The following is a 7319-nucleotide window of genomic DNA, read 5'->3' on the forward strand; positions in this document are numbered from 1 at the left end:
ATAGCAACATTCAATGCCAGAAGACACAGTTGTTGTTCAGTCACTCAGTCCTGTCTGACTCTTGGTGACCCCATGGACTGCAGCATGACAGGCTTCCCTGTTCTTCACTGTCTCCTGGAGTTTGCTCAAATTCATGCCCATCAAGTCAGTGATGCCATCCAACCATCTCACCCTCTGTCATCCCCTTCTCCTCCTGCCTTCAATCTTTCCAGCAACAGGGTCTTTTCCAATGAGTCAGTTCTTCGCATCAGGTGGCCAAAGTATTGGAGCTTCAACCTTAGCATCAATCCTTCCAGTGAATATTCAGAATTGATTTCCTTTAGGAAATCAAACCAATTGACTGGTTTGATTTCTTTGCAGTCCAAGGGATTCTCAAGAGTGTTCTTTAACACCACAGTTCAAAACCATCAATTCTTCAGCACTCAGACTTCTTTATGGTCCAACTCTCACATGAGTACATGACTACTGGTTTTTCCAGCAGTCATAAAACCATGGTTTTTCCTATGGAGAAGACACAGAGTTGATCTGAAAAGATATGAGAGGAAAAAGAATGTCACATTCAGTCAAACCGACCTGGAAGCAACAAGCAAACACACTCAATGAAATAATCCAGAAACTATAGTCACTTCTTTAAAAAAAAAAAAAAGTATTGATGATGAAATCGAGCCAAGAGATGAGTCAAAATAAAGAGTTCCAGAATAGGGGCATCACACAGAGGGATAGATGGTAGGCACTTAATCCACTTAAATAGGAAAATAGGACGTAAGGAAAAACAGTACAAACAAAAGCTGGGAGTGAGGAAAGGGGAGAAGGAAGGCTCAGTGAAGCAGCATTATCGCTTCATCTCTCACAGTTCGGAGTAAATCAAGTCTATGTAAAACTGAAATATGATTTCAAAAACTAGTGGATTCAGGCCTCTGATGGTTACCATAATTCATAATTTTTTAGACTTCTAAGATTATTTTAGGAATTAACATCTCTTGTAGTGAAGAAACATTTCATTTCAGCAAATTTTTGTTTTACCTTCTTTAAAAAAAAATTAAATAGACTTTAGATTTAGACTACTATATATGGTAGAATGCATTAGTTTCTAATTCTTCAGCTCTCCCTGCACCCAAGCCCTTTCTTTGTAACTTCAGAGCTGTTCTTACCAGAGGCAGGATATTTTTACGTGCCACACTGACATCTGGGTTGGCTATGTTTCAGCCGAGTTTCAATGAGGGGAGCATGATTACCTGGGATGAGTGGCAGTGGGGAGGGGCACGGTGGTGAACTGTTTCATGTGCCAGATAATAAATATATTTTAGGCTTTGGGAGCCATATGGTCTTTGTCACACCTACACAACTTAGTCATGAAGCGGCCATAGATAATATGTAAATGAACAGGTGCATCTCTGTTCCAATTAAACTTTATTTACAAAAACAGATGGCGGGTTGGATTTGACCCATGACCCGTAGTTTGCCAACTGCTGGGTTAATGTGTAAAGGATTTACAATGTACTCAGACCTTACATTTGGAGAAGTAAAAGTCCAGGAGGGAAGCTGGAAGATCGCAGATAAGTTACCCATCAGTCAATCTGAAACCCAAGCGCTTCCAACCGCCAAAGGGGACTGCAAAGGGAAGGCTCATGGAGACGTCACAGGACGTTGTAGTTCTAAGAGGCGCCCGGGGTCTTTGGCTTTCCAGCTCTCTTCCTCCTTACTCACATTGTGAGGTAGCCATTCCATGATTCTATCAAGCCAGTTCCCCCCCAGATAATGGGGAACATGCTAAGACCAAGGAATTCCATGAGTATGAGCCAACTGTCTCTCTTCATTTGCAGTGAAAAGAGTTGCTGGTCAGAGCTGATGCTATGTGGAATACCTTGGTGGTGGATAAGGCACTCTGTAAGTGCAGGGATGGGAGTTTTGGCCAAAGTATTGTGGGCAGGAAAGGTATATCTATAACCTGAGTAGGAGTTCCAGTAAGAAAAGACTCCGTCCCTTCCTTGGTGGAAGTGGCCCAGCGTAACTGCTCTGTAACTCCTGACTACTGTGTATAAGGCAGCAGCAAACTTGTGTGTGCCATTATCTCTTTGAGATCCTGTTTTCAATCATTTTGGACATATGCCTGAAAGTGGTACTTCTGGATTATACAGTAATTTTAGCTTCTATTTTTTGAGGCCCCTCTATTCTGCTTTCCATGGTTTCTGTACCCTTTTACATTCCTACTAACAGTGCACTAGGTTTCCAATTTCTCCACACTCTTATCAACACTTGGGTTGTTTTTTTTTTTTAATTTGATTGGTTGGCTGGCTTGTTTTGACTGTGGCCATCCTAGTGGTTTTGAGGGGAATCTCACTGGGGCTTGATTTGCATTCCCCTAATGATTAATGATGTTGAGCATCTCTTTATGTGCTTGCTGGCTATTTGCATGTCTTCTTTGGAGAAATGTCTATTCAAGTCCTTTACCCATTTGTTAACTAGGTTATCTGGGTGTCTTGGTGGTGAGTTGTAAGAGTTCTTTATTCTGGATACTAATCCCTTATTAGATATAGAGTTGGTAAATATTCTCTCTCATTCTGTAGGTTGCCTTTTTCCCTCTGTTGATTGTTCCCTTTGGACTTGAAGTTCTAGTAATTAAGCACAGCATTTTAAGGGAAGACTAAGAAACTCTCATAGATCAAAGGGGACCAAAGAGACAGGACAGCAAAATAGTATTCCCTTTTTCTCCTTTTTAGCTATCCTGGGTCTTTGTGGCTTTGCGCTCACTTTCTCTAGTTGTGGGGAGCAGGGGCTGCTCTTCACTGTGGTCTGTGGGCTTCTCATAAAAGTGGCTTCTCTTGTTGCAGAGCACAGGCTCTGGGGCACACGGGCTTCAGTAGTCGCAGCTCTTGGAGGCAGCTGCTCCGCCACATACGAAATCTTCCAGACCAGGGATCAAACCCGTACCCCTTGCACTGGCAGGCGGACTCCCATCCACCAAGCCATTAGGGAAGTCCTGCACTTTTTATTTCTTTATTTATTTTGGCTGTGCTGCACCACATGTGGGGTTCTAGTTTCCTAAGGATTGAATTGGCGCCCCCTGCACTGGAAGCGCAGAGTCTTAAGCAGTAGACTGCCAGGGAAATCTCATGCTCTATCTCGACTGGGTTCTAGAACAGGAAAACGACAGTAGTGGAAAAACTGGTAAAACCCTAATGAAAACCTATATTGAGTTAACCTACCATGGTTATACAAGATGTTAACGCTAGGGGACTCTGGATGAAGGTACATGAGGACTCTCTGTACTATCTGTAACTGTTCTGTAAATCTAAAATTACCCTCCTCCAAAATATGTGTATATTTATATGAAACTGTGAGTCATCAAAGAGATATCACGTTGCCAACGAAGGTCTGTATAGTCAAAGCTATGTTTTTTCCAGTAATTGTGTATGGATGTGAGAGCTGGACCATAAAGAAGGCTGAGTGCTGAAGAATTGATGCTTTTGAACTGTGGTGTTGGTGAAGACTCTTGAGAGTCCCTTCGACAATAAGGAGATCAAGCCAGTCAATCCTAAAGGAGATCAACCCTGAATATTCATTGGAAGTGAAATAGAGCAGGACCTTATGGTCCTTCCCCCATCCCCACCATGTCCTCTGCCTGCCTTCTGTCTGTGGAAAATTTTACTCAAAGGATAAGTTTAATTAGAGAAGGGGGAATGCGGAGACAGAGGAAAACATTCAAAGGAGACTAAATAATAATAATGTGGTCATTAAGTATAGTCAAGGACCTTGAGGTTTTTTCCTCTAGGGCTATAGATAATATTCGGATCCATAGCCTGGCAGCTGTCTTATAGATACCAAAACACCAGGTGGGGAAGTTAACCAGACTGTACCCAGAACACGAGCTGTCACAATTCTGAGAACTGACCGCAAAAAAAATGGGAACAAATGGGCCTTGGAACTGAAGGTTAACTGTACCTAAAACAACCAAGATGATGTACACCTCACCCCCTGCCAGCTGCTGGCATCTGAAATAAAGCAAACTTTCCCTTCTACCAACCTGGACTATTTATTGGTGTTTGAGCGGCAAGCAGCTGGACTCCACACATCTTTCAGTAACAGAAGGACTGATGCTGAAGCTCCAATACTTTGGCCACTTGATGTGAAGAGTCAACTCATTGGAAAAGACCCTGAGGCTGGGAAAGATGGACATCAAAAGGAGAAAGAGGCGGCAGAGGATGAGATGGTTAGATGGCATCACCGACCCAATGGACATGAATTTGAGTAAACTCTGGAAGAGAGTGAAGAACAGAGGAACCTGGTGTGCTTCAGTCCATGGGGTTGCAAAGAGTCGGACATGACTTAGCAACTGAACAACGAGAAATCATCTAAAATGAAATGGGATAGGCACTTACCATTAAGGCTGATGAGAGGATTAAATGGGCTGGTTTCAGTAAAGTATTTACACAGGGCACATAGCTAAAAGGTCAATAAACGCAGGTTATTGCCATAGTTGTTACTTTCCTCCAAACTCTCTTCTGCCTCTTGGACTCCGTGCTGCTTAGTAGCAGTGTGCATACACACTGCTTCCATTGTGGGGAAAATTAAGTTGCAACGCAGTTCCACTTGCTGGTGTCCTACTAAACACGACATAGAGCAGTTCTGTCTCACCCACTCCATTTCCTTCTTTTAAGACCACAGAAAAGACTGCCAAACTAACACATGGGGTATCTGAGAATGTGAAAAGCTCTTTGAAAAAAAATTTTAGAAGATTCTACTCATCGTTTTCATCTTCTCCGGGCATGATCCCTCTCCCCCAGCCCTCTCTTTTCTTCTATCCCTCCCTCCCTCCTTCCCCTTTTTGCTTCCTCACTCCCTTTCTTTATTTCTCTTATTTTCAAAGACCTTAGAGCTGAAGGGCAATGTCTTCTTTTCCCAAAGAAAAGTTCTCTAAATCTTCAGTTCTCAGTCTTTTGAATGTCATAGATCATGTTAACTTTTAAAAAAGGAAGGGGCTGGGGTGGCAGGGGTGTGGGGGGGATAGGGGATGATTTACAGTTGTCAATTGGTTATTTAATGTGTAAGGGATTTTTTGGTTTTAAATCAATATTACTATCACCAACCTTTCCTTAAAATGCTGTCAAAGAAAAGGGCCAATTAATATCCAAAAAGTAAGACGGGAAGAATCTCAAAATAAAGTGTCCTTCCAAAAAATCATAGTTGCCAGCTTACTCTGTTATGTCAAAAACTTTTGAGTAACAGAATATCCTAAAGAGTCAAGCACAAGGAAATTTCAACATAAAATGTTATCTGAAGATATTACAGTGCATTTTCACTTTTAGACTGTGAGCAATGTATACAAGTGAAAGAGGACAGAAAGTGTATATGCTGTGCAGTCTAAAGAGTAATAATAGAATACACAGCTGTAGGCTTCCTTGGTAGTCCAGTGGCTAAGACAATGGAGCAGGCATGGGTGTGATCCCTGGTGCTAAACGCAACACTTGCAGGAATTACAGGATATTACTAATACTTTGGAAGGCCCTGAGCAGCCCCTCCTTCCTTTCCTGTCCCCAGAGAATACAGCCTCCTTAGGACTTAGTAGTTATCTCCTGTCTTTTCTTTATATTTTACTACGTACGTCTTAATCCCTGAACAAGGTGTTGACTAGTTCACCTGGCTTTACTGCTTCTATGAAAGGAACCATACTGTGGGTGACTTGCTTTTTGTCCCTCAAAATCATGCTTGCTTGTCTGTTTTCAGTGGTTGCTGCACGCGTGCTCTCTGCAGTCGCGGCGAGCGGGGGCTAGTCTCCAGCTGCGGTGCTCAGGCTTCTCACTGCAGTGGTTTCTTTTGCTGCGGAACGTGGGCTCTAGACAGGTGTGCTCAGTAGCTGCGGCGCTCGAGCTTAGTTGCTCCATGGCACGTGGAACCTTCCCGGACTAGGGATCAAACCCATGTACCCTGCATTGTCAGACAGATTTTTTACCACTGAGCCACCAGGAAGCCCCAGCCCCAATCATGATTTTTCTTGCTATAAGTTTGGCATTTATGGATCTCTATCCTGCAGAGTTTTTCAGAGGAGCTGGGATGCCCAGTTCACTCACACAGCACTCCTAGCTAACAATCCCGTTTTTCGTGTGTGTGTGGATGGAGAGCGAGCGAGGCCCCCAGTACCCTCAGTGCGCTCTTTGAGGGTAAGCCAGTGGCTTCTATGGTCCAGACAGGCCAAGATCCCTAATGTGAGCTGCAGAGGCTGGAAACCAGCTGATCGCTTTTCTCGAATGGCCCAACTCTAGGCTCTGACCACCCAGTAGTCAGAAAAGCCTCCACAGAGGTGCTGGGAGCAGGCAGATATCACAGTCCAGCCAACTATGCACTGGTCTTGGAAACCACACTCTGGGTGTTAATAACCTTCTAGGTTAACATCTCTGTATACTGACTCCTTCACCGCAGGTCAGGAGGGGCCCGAGACACTTTCCTCTGGACCTCTCTAAGGAAAGATCCTGAAGATGCCAATCTCTAGCAGGGCAGACTCTCATGTCTTACCCAAGACCAAAAGAGTAAGAATTTTGTATTTTAATAAGATTCCCAGGTGACCTGTATGTACTTTCATGTTTGAGAAGCACTGGTCATTGTGTGTGTGTGTGTGTATGTGTGTGTTTTAATGAATATTTTTATTGAAGTACAACACATATGAAAAATGGCTAAGTCTGGTAAAAGAATATGAAAAAGAACAGATCTATGTACATGTATAACTGAATCCCTTTGCAGTACACCTGAAACCAACACAAAATTGGAAATCAATTATACTCAATGTAAAATAAAATCTTTTTAAAACTAGGTGAGGGAGATTAATACAGACTGACATTGAAGAAAGTGGAGAAAACCACTAGACCATTCAGGTATGACCTAAATCAAATCCCTTATGATTATACAGTGGAAGTGAGAAATAGATTTAAGGGCCTAGATCTGATAGACAGAGTGCCTATGAACTATGGACGGAGGTTTGTAACATCGTACAGGAGACAGGAATCAACACCATCCCCAAGAAAAAGAAATGCAAAAAAGCAAAATGGCTGTCTGAGGAGGCCTTACAAATAGCTGTGAAAAGAAGGGAAGTGAAAAGCAAAGGAGAAAACTCTCCATTTGAATGGAGAGTTCCAAAGAATAGCAAGGAGAGATAAGAAAGACTTCCTCAGTGATCAATGCAAAGAAATAGAGGGAAACAATAGAATGGGAAAGACTAGAGATCTCTTCAAGAAAATTAGAGATACCAAGGGAACATTTCATGCAAAGATGGGCTCAATAAAGGACAGAAATGGTAGGGACCTAACAGAAGCAGAAAATATTAAGAA

The sequence above is a fragment of the Ovis canadensis genome, chromosome 4, assembly GCF_042477335.2.
Source record: "Ovis canadensis isolate MfBH-ARS-UI-01 breed Bighorn chromosome 4, ARS-UI_OviCan_v2, whole genome shotgun sequence".
Classification (NCBI taxonomy): Eukaryota; Metazoa; Chordata; class Mammalia; order Artiodactyla; family Bovidae; genus Ovis; species Ovis canadensis.